Source organism: Lissotriton helveticus, chromosome 7 (genome assembly GCF_964261635.1).
Source record: "Lissotriton helveticus chromosome 7, aLisHel1.1, whole genome shotgun sequence".
In the NCBI taxonomy this organism is placed as follows: Eukaryota; Metazoa; Chordata; class Amphibia; order Caudata; family Salamandridae; genus Lissotriton; species Lissotriton helveticus.
Window position 1 is genome coordinate 1078138546 of NC_136068.1, and position 13564 is coordinate 1078152109.

The 13564-nt window shown below is 50.5% G+C and overlaps 1 protein-coding gene across 2 annotated transcripts in view; it reads left to right on the top strand.

Moving 5' to 3' along the window:
- Positions 1–13564, top strand: part of RNF213 (ring finger protein 213) — a 2973532-nt gene that overhangs the window by 1435263 nt on the left and 1524705 nt on the right. The gene's annotated exons all lie outside the window — the stretch shown is intronic.

Below are 13564 nucleotides of genomic sequence, written 5' to 3' on the forward strand. Positions count from 1 at the left end.
GAGGCTGATCTGAGAGAACTGAGGGAAACTGAGCCTAAAGAGCTTGAACTTGATCAAGTTGAGTTTCTGGGCTCAGGGGGACCCTCCAGAGCAGACCTGGGGAAGGAACAGTTGAGCTGCCCTTCCCTTGAACCCCTCAGACAGCAGGCTGCTGCTGAGGCTGCAGGGAATGCCACAGGTGCCCACAGGGTATACTGGGAAGATGGACTCCTGTACTCTGAGTCAAGAGACCCCAAGCCTGGTGCAACCAGGAGGCTGGTCATCCCCTTGTCTCTGAGAGGTTTCCTTCTCACCTTGGCCCATGAGATTCCCCTTGCAGGTCATTTAGGTCAGACAAAGACTTGGGACAGGCTTGTCTCACACTTTCACTGGCCCCATATGAATGAGAATACCAAGGAGTTTTGTCGCTCCTGTGTCACTTGCCAAGCCAGTGGTAAGTCAGGTGGCACAACAAAGGCCCCCCTCATACCACTACCTGTGGTGGGGGTTCCCTTTGAAAGAGTGGGGATTGACATTGTTGGTCCAATGGAACCCCAGACAGCATCAGGGCACACGTTTATACTGGTGGTAGTGGATCATGCCACCAGGTATCCTGAAGCTATTCCACTTAGGACCACTACAGCACCTGTAGTGGCAAGAGCCCTAGTTGGAGTGTTCTCCAGAGTGGGTTTCCCTAAGGAGGTCGTTTCTGACAGAGGTACAAACTTCATGTCAGGATATCTGACTGCAATGTGGAAAGAGTGTGGTGTGAACTACAAGTTCACCACACCCTATCATCCACAATGCAATGGGCTTGTTGAGAGATTCAACAGGACCCTGAAAGGGATGATTCATGGACTACCTGAAACTCTTAGGAGAAGATGGGATGTCCTGATCCCCTGCCTCTTGTTTGCTTACAGAGAGGTCCCACAGAAGGGGGTTGGCTACAGCCCTTTTGAGCTTCTGTATGGGCATCCTGTAAGAGGACCCCTGTGTTTGGTGAAGGAAGGATGGGAGAGACCTCTCAAAAAGCCTGCAACCAACATAGTGGACTATGTACTTGGTCTCCGCTCCAGGATGGCTGAGTACATGGAAAAGGCATCCAAAAACCTTGAGGCCAGCCAGGAACTTCAAAAAGCTTGGCATGACCAAAAGGCTGTTCTGACTGTGTACCAGCCAGGACAGAAGGTGTGGGTGCTGGAGCCAGTGGCCCCAGCAGCTCTGAAAGACAAATGGTCTGGGCCCCACACCATCATTGAGCAAAAGGGAGAGGTTACCTACTTGGTGGACCTTGGAACTCCCAGGAGCCCTCTCAGAGTGCTCCATGTTAACAGGCTCAAGGCATATGTTGACAGGAAGGACATGAGCTTGCTCATGGCCACAGATGAGGGACAGGAGGAAGAGAGTGACCCTCTCCCAGACCTGCTCACTCAGAATCCTGATGATGGATCAGTTGATGGTGTTGTCTTTTGTGGCAGCCTCACTGAACATCAGCAACAGGATTGCAGGCAAGTTCTGCAATCCTACAGACATATGTTCTCTCTGACACCCAGCCAAACTGATTGGTGTACCCATGATGTTGACACTGGGGACAGTCTGCCTGTCAAGAGTAAAATCTACAGACAGCCTGATCATGTTAGAGACTGCATCAAAACTGAAGTGCAGAAAATGTTGGAGCTGGGAGTCATTGAGCCCTCAGATAGCCCTTGGGCTAGCCCAGTAGTTCTAGTGCCAAAGCCTCACACCCAGGGTGGTAAGAAAGAGATGAGGTTTTGCGTAGACTACAGAGGCCTCAATGCAGTCACTAAGACTGATGCCCACCCAATACCAAGAGCAGATGAACTTATAGATAAATTGGCTTCTGCCAACTTCTTAAGTACATTTGATTTGACAGCTGGGTATTGGCAAATCAGGTTAGCTGAGGAGGCCAAACCCAAGACAGCATTTTCTACCCCTGGAGGGCATTATCAATTTGTGGTAATGCCCTTTGGACTGAAAAATGCACCTGCCACCTTCCAAAGGTTGGTGAATCAAGTCCTCACTGGGCTGGATGACTTCTGTGCAGCATATCTAGACGATATTGCTGTCTTTAGCTCCACCTGGGAGGATCACCTGGTCCACCTGAGGAAAGTGTTAGAGGCCCTGCAAAAGGCAGGCCTCACTATCAAGGCCACAAAGTGCCAGATAGGGCAGACACAGGTTGTATACCTGGGCCACCTTGTAGGTGGAGGCCAGGTTCAGCCACTGGAGAGTAAGATACAGGCCATCAAGGACTGGACTCCTCCAATCACCCAGACTCAGGTTCGAGCTTTCTTGGGCCTGACTGGGTACTATAGGAAGTTTGTCAGAAATTATGGGTCCATAGTGACCCCTCTTAATGACCTGACAAGCAAAAAGATGCCAAAGAAAGTTCAGTGGACAGCAAGCTGTCAGAAAGCATTCAATGACCTAAAGCAGGCCATGTGCACAGCACCTATCCTAAAGAGTCCAGATTACTCCAAGCCATTCATTGTCCAAACAGATGCTTCTGAGTTGGGTGTGGGGGCTGTTCTGTCTCAACTGAATTTTGATGGTAATGATCAGCCTATTGCTTTCATTAGTAGGAGGTTGACACCCAGAGAGACAAATTGGTCAGCTATTGAGAGGGAGGCCTTTGCTGTGGTCTGGGCCCTGAAGAAGCTGAGGGCCTACTTGTTTGGCACTCACTTCACCATTCAGACAGACCATAAGCCCCTCTTGTGGCTAAATCAGATGAAGGGTGAAAACCCCAAACTGCTTAGGTGGTCCATTTCCCTACAGGGGATGGATTTTACAGTGGAGCATAGACCTGGTACTGATCACAGCAATGCTGATGGGCTCTCCAGGTATTTCCACTTAGAGCAAGAAGACTCACCTGGTCAAGGTTAGTTTATTGTCCCAAAGTTTGGGGGGGGGTCATGTAGGAGAGTAGGGTCTGCAATCCTATGATCACCCAGATTTTTGCTTTTTTGCTGCACTGGTTTACGACTTTCCCTGGCTGTGGGCCTGCTAATCAGACCCACAGCCTAGCTGTTCTCTCTATCCAAATTGTACTCAGGTACTGAATTGGCGCTGGGCCCTCTCCAAGTCCCTGTACCCAGGGCTGAGGTGTACCCAGAAGTTTCCCAGGGGCTGAAGCATGTATTATGCCACCCCTGGGCTGACTAACTAAAACTGACACAACTGGCTGCACGACAGCTGGGGCAAGGTGGTGTACTCACCCTTTGCTTTAGATATAGTATACCTATATCTAACCCTAAAATGGACACACAGATCTCCTATCAGTCACTCCTATGGCAGGCCTTAACAATCCTGAAGGCAGAGTGCTTGGAATCGTGTGAGATGGTGCTCTGGCATGAGCTGAGCCTGTCTGCGGCTTTCGGGATCCATCCCTTAGCCGTTTCCATGATATCGCATACCATATACTCTTAAGTGCATTATAATCCTCGCGGTTATATGCCAACTCTGGTATCGCTTTATCAAAACATGTCGAGTAAGGTGTCATACGAATTGGAATACTAACCCCTCGCCAATTCTGGCGACGGGGTTAGCATTCCACCCTTCTAGAGGGACACGACATGTATGTAACCCCTAACCCCTGTTAAAGTCAAACAGAGCCTCAGCTCCACAAAATGGATGCTGCCACCGAGACACAAGTCTGCCCTCCTGCTGCTGGGAGTCCTCCCAGAGCAGGAGATAAGGACAAAGGGTTTCCTGCCAGGGGCGGTGCCAGCACCGTCCCAGACAGGGTTTTGTGTATTGTAGGTAGGCAGGGCTTTAGAGGAAGGTGACTGCACGTGGCACCCCGGTGCTCACTGTGCATAGGCTGGCTGGAACCAGTTCCAGGGTCACTCCAGACCCTGTGCTGGGGAAAAGCCCGCCAAGGAAGTGGGTGTAACCACCCCCCTCCTAGTCCCACCCCTAGGGCAGGACTTAGTCGCGTGCCTGCCCCTTTTTACAGGATAAAGGTAGGAACTGGCCCCCTTCCAAATCAGATCATCTTTGAATCCTGAAACTACTTTCCACGAAAGGAACTCAAGACTTCTTCCTAAGATTTCTCCCTTGTGACTAAGGAGTAGTCACCCTGCGTCCGCAGGCACCATCTTAAGAACACTGCGGTCTGCTGCAAGTCTCTCCTCCGGATCAAGACTGCCCAGCTCGACGAGAACCGGCTTCCCTGGCACCTCTGACCTCTACCTGCATCATCAGTCACGCTGAGATTCGTGGGTGTGACGAGACCTCGAGGGACCGGCCATCTTCAAGACTGCACGACTTCTTTCCAGCAAGCCCGCCGAGTAATTTCCTGGTGAGTGCTTTGGGGTCCGAGAAGCCCCAACCCTGAGCAGCTCCAGCACCGAAGTACAGCCTCCCAGCATCTCCACGATCTGCGTGGGGCCCTTCTGCTTTTTGCTGCTCACCGCGTTGTTTGGCTACTAGCCCGCTGGCTTGTGGCCTTCTGAACGACGCCCGACGACATTTCTGCTGCTGGTCTGGTTGCTCCAGGCTGGCCCTTGCTCCCTTCCAAAAGAGGAGCACCCCGGACCCTCCTGGTCCACTCAAGACGCCATTTTGAGTCCACTGTGTGGGCTTGAATTAGCCAAGGCTTGTTGCCCAATCCTGGGTAACTTCGACGCCGACAGCTTCATCCATCGTGGGACAGCTCGCCTCTCCATCCTGGTCGCCGACAACGCCTCCTGGTCCGTGAGATCTGCAGAGCCAGCGTCGCCCACTCACCTAGTCGAGGTGACTTCGCCCGGTGCCATCTTGGTGCCCACTTAATCACTGGCTAGTGATTCAAGAACTTGGTCCCCTCTGCTTTCAGGTTTTCTTCTTCCTTGATCCAGGCTTGGATCCATCGAACTTTTCTTCACTGGTCGCCTGCCAGCAACTTCCTTCTTCCAGGCTCCTGGTCCGGCAACGAGATCCCCGACGTCTTTTCAGACCTATGCAGCTGCAGCCCCTGGGCTAGGTAACTTCGGCACTTCGGTGTCCCAGCATAGCCTCACTATCCTAGGGTCAGGATCCACTGTCGTTTTCTTCCTACCAGGTCGGGTTCGCCCGTGAACACTAACTTTGCCTTTACTAGCCTCCATAGACTTTGTCCCGCATCCCGCGTGAGAGTGCACACTCTGCACCCGAGTCCCCTAGGTCTCCTAGAAGTAATCTAACGATTCTATAGTCAAGCCCTAGCGATTCCAAAGCCTATTAGTACTGTACTTACCTGCTAGTAATTTCGCATTCCACTTTTTAAGTATATGGTTTTTCGTGCCCCTCGGGCATTTGTGTATAACGTGCTAACTTAAGTATTTTCGTAAGAGTTTTGTTGTGTGCCTAGCACCCTGTCCTCATAAAGAGTACAGGGTTGTTGTGATTCTAATAAACACACTGTTTATTTTCATAACACTTGTGTGGTGTCCTTTCACTGGGTGTTCAAGGGGTAATGTGATGGTAAAACAGCTGGCTTAACACGCCCTCTAGAGTCTTAGCCTTAGACTGCTCGTATCCATGCTACTAGGATAGCTGGTCTATAAGGTTGACTTACAACCAATCATCAATAAGGGTTGTTTGGACTGATATATAGTGATCACTAGAATAGTGAGCACTGCACATCAGGCCAACTTCTCACAGTCCTGCATTGCGCTGATCCCAAATTGCAGGCTGCGGACTCTCCCCATTCAAGAGGAATTGGATGTGCAGTGGCGTCAGGTCACCTGTTCCTTCAACGACCTCGTCAGTGTAACCGTTCGCATGAGAGCAGCTCTCCAATGGTGGGCGCAGCCATCCAACCTTGCAACGGGGACTTCTTTCCTCTCCACCACTCCAGAACTCACTCTAACAACGGACTCCTCCTTAGAAGGCTGGGGTGCTCACCTTCAAGGCCTCTCCATCAAAGGCAAATGGACTCTGCTTCAACGTTCTTGGCACATCAACAGGCTGGAGTTGATGGACATTTTTCTGGCACACAAGTTGTTCCATCCTGTGATTCAGTGGGAGTCGCTGCTTATTCAGACAATACCACCAGTATGCACTATGTCAACAAGCAGGGCGGAACCAGGTCTCCACTCTTGTCTCGGCCGGCTGTCGATCTGGGATTTGGCAATCCGTCACCAGGTTACCCTGACCGCAGTACATCTACCAGGCATCTCCAACATCCTAGCGGATTCCCTCAGCAGATCCACGTCGTCGACCCACGAGTGGGAGTTACATCAACCAACTCTTGACCTTGTTTTTCAATGGCGGGTTCGTCCGTCTCTGGATCTCTTTGCAACCCCGGAGAACCGGAAATGCCCATCTTACGCAAGTTGGCACCCCTACCACGGGTCGTGCGGGAATGCCCTTTTGATGAACTAGTGCGATCTATTCCCCTACGCTTTTCCTCCGATTCCACTGGTGCCTCGCGTGCTGTGGAAGATGCGGAGACAGCCGTGCCACCTTCTCCTTATCGCCCCAGATGTCCTCGACAGGCGTGGTTCTCGGAGCTGCTTCTTCTGTCCCAGTGCGAGCCCATCCTCCTCCATCCTTGAGCGGATCTCCTCACGATGGACAAGGGTCAGATTTGCCATCCGAACCCCTCCTATCTGCAATTGTCGGCCTGGAACCTGAGCACCTTGAATTTGCCCATTTGAATATTTCGCCGGAATGCAAAGACATTCTCGCTTAGGCCAGAGCTCCATCTACCATTAAGACCTACAAGCTCAAATGGAAGAGGTTCTGTCATTGGTGCGCGGCTGCTAATATCCATCCTATTCATTCCACTCCAGATCAGCTACTCCCGTTCTTTTTGCAACTGACTCAATCAGGGCTTTCCCATTATACTTTGAGAGTTTTCTTGGTTGCAATCTCTCGTTTCCAGCAGGATGGCTCCTCCTCTCTCTGCTCTTCCAGAGTTATTCGTCAGTTTTTCAAAGGACTGTTCCGGAAGTTCCCACTTATTCGGCATCGTCCTCCTACTTGGCACCTCAGTGTCGTCTTGGCCCAACTGATGAAGGCGCCATACGAGCCTATCCACAGGGCTGACTTAAAGTTTCTGACCTGGAAGGTAGCCCTTCTCCTTGCACTGACATCATCACGTCGCATGAGTGATATTCACGCTTTCGCCATTAAACCTCCTTTTCTCCAATTCAAATCCGACTGTGTAGTGATTCGCACCAACCCAACCTTTTTACCTAAGGTGCCTACGGATTTCCGTCTTAATGAACCTGTTTTCTTAAAAAACTTCTTTGCCGATCCTCAGTCTCCGGCAGAGCAACGATTACACTCTTTGGACATTAAAAGATGCCTTAAATTTTACATCAACAGGACGGCCCCCTTTCGCAGGTCCGATCAACTGTTCATTGCCTATGGACGTATGCGTAAAGGGCGTCCTGTTACCAAGCCAACTATTGCTTGTTGGATTTCTTCAGCCCTTATCTTCTGCCATCGGAAAGCCGGCAAGCCTCTACAATCTACAGTGAGGGCTCATTCCACCAGGGTGATGTCATCCTCTACTGCCCTGTTTGCTGGTGTGCCACTTCATCAGATCTGCAGAGCAGCCACGTAGTCCCAACAGGCACACGTTCACGAAACACTACTGCCTGGATTCCATCAACGAGGCAGATAGAGCAGTGGGACAGGCAGTGCTTCGCAATCTTTTTAATAAAGGTGAGCCTCTGTCTTCCCTCCTCCATTATGGTTTTATATGATTGCTATCATATATAGCATAACTGTATTATTGTCTCATTGACTTTCTTCCATGCTGTTGCATGGCAATTCGAGCCTTTATCGACTATTACTGCTCTCTATTCTATTCAAGCATGTGAATCTATGAAAGACACCCTAATTCTGGAGAAGAACAATTGTTACTTACCTGTAAACAGGTGGTTCTCCAGTATTGGTGTCTTTCATAGATTCACATGCGACCCACCCACCTCCCCTCAGAGGCTCGCTTCTCCTCATAGACTCTTTTGTCACTCTTGTGCTACGAAAATCTGAGGGATTGAGCTCTGAGGAGAAGGTTCTGGAGGGGTGCTGGCGCCTGATTGGCTGTAGTTTGAACTAACATAATGACAGGAATATGTTACCAGTGTTTTCTCTCTCTACCATGTATTCCTATGTAGGAATTGTGTTTGGGTATTTACTACTTTTTCTAGTGTATATTTTATGTGTTTTGTATTTACATATATATGTTATTAGTATGTTATTGCTATTTTATTTACCGTGGGACTCCCACTTCGACGACGGGGAATATCCAAGCATGTGAATCTATGAAAGACACCAATACTGGGGAACCACCTGTTTACAGGTAAGTAACAATTGTTCTTACTGGGTCTCCTGCATCCTACTGGTCCAACACACCAGATGGCACATGCAGGCTCAGGAGTGGCATGATAAGTCTCAGTGGGCACAGCACCAGAGGATCCTATCTGGTTTCATCCAGGTTTCAGAGAAACCTGTAAAAAATCTTAGTGGTGGTTGCTAGACCATGATTGGGTCAGTGGCAGGCTCTACTCCTTACGCCACCCAGAGCTGACAGTGGTTGCAGATGCATCACTACTGGGTAAGGAGGCAATCTGGATAAGGTGCAAATTTGAAATACTCTGGTCTCCAGCAGAAGCTAGTCTCCACATCAGTCTGTTGGAGTTAAGGGTGATCCACTTGGTGTTGAAGGCCTTCCTGCCATCTATCAAGGGGAGGCTAGTACAGGTGCTCACAGATAACAGTACCGCCATGTGGAACTGCAACACACAGTGTTGAGTAGAATCTTTTGTCATGTTCCAGGATGCTCTGCGCCTCATGAAGTTTCTGATTTGCCACGGCCTTTCTCTGGTTGTGAGCCACCTGATGGGATCTTTAAACACCAGGGCAGATTAACTCGGTTGCCAGCAGCTTGCAGATCACGAACAGCAGCTACACTGAGATGTGGCTCAGGGCATTTTTCCAGCAATGAGTAGAACCCTGGCTCTGTCTTTTAACCACTGCTCAAAACATGCAGTGTCACTACTTTTGCATGCGTAAGTTCCCCAGAAGACACTTTCTCAGAGATGCATTCTGCCTAGAGTTCTGGGTTCATGTATGCCTTTCCACTTCTACCCCGCTTGGTATTAGTTGTGATGAACATCTAGTCCAGCCAGCCCAAGTCGTCCTGGAGGCTCTGGTTTGGGCAGGAGAGTGTGCAGAACTTCTAAACATGATCAGCTTCTGTCCTCTGATCAATCTACTGCTCGGTATGATCTACTATTACTGTAACAGGACAGTGTCTGCACACCGGCCCCTGCACTCTGGACGTCCTTTGATTGAGATTGAGCTGCAGAATTAAGCCTCCGTCCACTTTTCTCCTGAAGTTGTTGACGTGGCTCTAACAGGCAAGTTCTAATCTGTAAACTCACTGTAACCCAGGCATTTTAAAAGGTTTGTAGGTTGGTGCAACAACTGTGGGATTGAGCCGCTACAAGCCAAGTTGCCTGAAGTGTTATTTGTTTTTTAGTTGTTGGTCTATTAAGGACTTGTGTTTGGCATTGTCAAAGTCTATTTTTCGGCTCTTTCAGTTTTTTTGAGATTGCAGTTTCAATCCTCCTTGTTTAAATCCCCTGTTTTGATGAGATTTCTTAAAAGTTTACAGCATGTCTCCACCAAAGCCATTTGTGATGCTACAATAGGACTCTCATTTAGTTCTCACTTTTCTAATGTGCACCCCATTTGAGCCAATGAAGAGCTGTCCTCTACATGGCTTGACCCCCAAAAATGTTATTCTGGTCATGATTGTCAGCTTGTCGTGTGCGTGAGCTGCCATTTTGTTCCAGCCACCTCATATAATGCTCTTCACAGACAAGCTGGTACTGAGAATCTGACAATTGGGGGTGGGGTCGGACACTACTCTCACACCAGCGGTATCGCCCCTAAGGACTGTGGTCAATGTAGTTACGTGTTCCGCGATGCATCTTCTTTTGATTATCTGCTATCTTCGCCATCCCTGGACACGCGTTTCGGGGTATCACCCCGAGATAGGCCGTGTTCTGGAGTTGCCGGTGGCTGCCAAATATCTGTCAGGTTTAGTACCACTCAGGCGCGCAGGTGCGGGGTCCCAGGCTCGTCAGCCAACTGCGCGAGGGAGCTTTAACATTACAATTGGGGGTGGGGTCGCACACTACTCTCACACCAGCGGTATCGCCCCTAAGGACTGTGGTCAATGTAGTTACGTGTTCCACGATGCATCTTCTTTGATTATCTGCTATCTTCGCCATCCCTGGACACGTGTTTCGGGGTATCAACCCTCGTCAGCAGGGATAGGCCGTGTTCTGGGGTTGCCGGTGGCTGCCAAATATCTGCCAGGTTTAGTACCACTCAGGCGCGCGGGTGTGGGGTCCCAGGCTCGTCAGCCAACTGCTCGAGGGAGCTTTAACATTACAATTGGGGGTGGGGTCGCACACTACTCACACACCAGCGGTATCGCCCCTAAGGACTGTGGTCAATGTAGTTACGTGTTCCACGATGCATCTTCTTTCGATTATCTGCTATCTTCGCTATCCCTGGACACAGCGAAGATAGCAAAGAATCGAAAGAAGACGCATCGCGGAACACGTAACTACATTAACCAAAGTCCTTAGGGGCGATACCGCTGGTGTGTGAGTAGTGTGCGACCCCACCCCCATTTGCAATGTTAAAGCTCCCTTGATCAGTTGGCTGACGAGCCTGGGACCCCGCACCTTCGCGCCTGAGTGGTACTAAACCTGGCAGATATTTGGCAGCCACCGGCAACCCCAGAACACGGCCTATCCCTGCTGACGAGGGGTGATACCCCGAAACACGTGTCCAGGGATGGCGAAGATAGCAGAGAATCGAAAGAAGACGCATCGCGGAACACGTAACTACATTAACCAGAGTCCTTGGGCGCGATACCACCGGTGTGTGAGTAGTGTGCGACCCCACCCCCATTTGTAATGTTAAAGGTCCCTTGAGCAGTTGGCTGACGAGCCTGGGACCCAGTGTAGGAGAGTGGGGTCTGCAATCCTATGGTCACCCCAGATTTTTGCTTTGTGCTTCACTTGTTTACGACTTTCCCTGGCTGTGGGCCTGCTAATCAGACCCACAGCCTGGCTGTTCTCTCTCTAAATTGACAACCATGTACCTTAGGTGCATTTACCAATTGGTACTAGGCCACCTTAGCAGTCCCTGTACAGTATACCATAGGTATCCAGGGCATAGGTGTACCCAGGGCCTACCAGGGGCTGAAGCATGTATTAGCAAACCCCTGGCTGGCCACCTAAAACAGACACAACTGGCTTCACGACAGCTGGGGCAAGGTGGTGTAATCACCCTTTGCTGTAGATATAGTATACCTATATCTAACCCCAAAATTGACACATATATTCCTATCAGTCACTCCTATGGCAGGCCTGAACAATCCTGAAGGCAGAGTGCTTGGAACTATGTGAGATGGTGCTCTGGCATGAGCTGAGCCCGTTTGCAGCTTGCGGAACCAAGTCCTAATAGCTGTTCCATGATAACGCTATACTATATACTCTTAAGTGCATTATAATCCTCGCGGTCAAATGCTAACTTTGGTATAGCATTATCAAAACATGTCGAGTAAGGTGTCATACGAATTGGAATACTACCCCCTCGCCAATTCTGGCGACGGGGGTAGCATTCCACCCTTCTAGAAGGACACGACATGTATGTAACTGTGAACCCCGGTTAAAGTTAACTCGAGCCTTGGCGTCACAAAATGGATGCCACCACCACAGACTGACCTCCTGCTGCTGGGAGTCCTTCCAGCGAGGGAGGCTTGGACAAAGGGTTTCCTGCCTTGGGAGGTGCTAGCACCACCACAGACAGGATTTTGTGTATTGGGTAGGACAGGCCTGAAAGGAATGAGACATGCCCGGGGCACACAAGGTGTCCTGTGCATACACCGGTTCAAACCAGTTGCTGGGCCATCCCTGCCCCAGCTCTGGCGCGAAACCGGACAAAGGATAGGGGGTGTAGCCACCCCCCTTCCTGGTCCCACCCAGGGGAGGGACCTAGTCAGTAGTGCAGCTCCCTTTAGGAGAATAAAGGTAGGAGCTGGTCCCATTCCAAATTAGATTAATCCTGAACTGAAACTCTACAAGAAGAAACTCTGGACTTCGACTTTCTACACAGAAGACTGAAGAAATCTCCCTTGTGGGCAAGGAGTGTCCACCCTGCACAAGCAGGCACCATCAAGCGTCCAGCGGCTTCACTTTGTCGTCTTCCCTCGGGGATCCAGACTTCAGAGCCCGACGAGACCCGGATTCCCAGACCTCTCCGACCTCTACCTACATCTGCAGCACAGCTGAGATCCGTGGGTGCGACGAGACACGTGGGACCGGCCATCTTGAAAGAACCTGCACTTCGCTTTCAGCACGACTCCCGAGGTAAACTCGACCAAGTGCTTTGGGGACTGAGAAGCCCCAACCCCGAGCAGCTCCTGCACCGAAGACCAGCCCTCCAGCATCCACGAGATCTGCGTGGGGCCCTTCTGCTTGTTTGCTGCTTGACGCGTTGTCTGGTCACTTGCCGACTGGCTAGTGGCCTCCTAGACGACGAACTTTGAAACTTCCACTGCTGGTCTGGTTGCTCCAGACTGGCCCTTGCTCCCTTCCCAAAGAGGAGCACCCCGGACCCTCCTGGTCCACTCCAGACGCCGTTTCCACTCACCGCGTGGGTTGCCTTTGCCAAGGCCTGTTGACGCCGAATCCGGATCCAACACCGCCGACAGCGAGAGCCTGCGTGGGACAGCTCGTGCCTCCATCCTGGTCGTCGAAGACGCCTCCTGGTCCACGTGGCTGCAGAGACAAGCGTCCACTCTTCACCTGATCGCGACGACGACATCTGGTTCCTTCCTGGTTCCACTCCAGTCACTGGCTAGTGACTTTGAACATTGTCCGCTCTGCTTTCAGGTCCTCTTCTTCACCGATCCACCCTTGGATCGCACCGGACATCTTCCTCCTGGTCACCTGCAGCATCTTTTCTTTCAGGCTCCATAGACTTCAACACGAGAACCCGACGCACTTTGACACCTATGCACCCGCAGCCCGTGGGTGAGGTAACAAGAGCATTTCGGTGCTCAAGGGTAGTTTAACTGTCCTAGTGTCTAGTTCCACAGTCGTTTTAGTCCTAACTAGTCAGGATGTTTCCACACAATTGGTCTGCTAAAACGAATCTTCCCATACTTATCAGACAACTACAGAAAGACCTTAGTGCAGACCTTGGTGATGAGTAAAATTGATTATTGCAATGGACTCCTAATACAAGCCAATGAGAGTGCCATAAACCGCCTCCAGGTAGTCCAAAACACAGCGGCCAGACTGGTTTTGAATGCCCCCCCGAGAACCCCTTCTAAGCCTTTGTTGCGAGAACTTCATTGGCTGCCTATACGGCAACGCATCAAATTTAAAATCTGTTGCATAGTCCACAAATGCTTGTTCGGGAAAGCCCCTAAATATCTGACTCAAAAGCTGCCCCTCTACAAACCTGACAGAGCACTACGATCAAGCAATCAACTGTTGATAAAAACCCCTCTGGTTAAAAAAACCAGACAAGGTGGCAGAGCCTTCTCTCTGGTAGG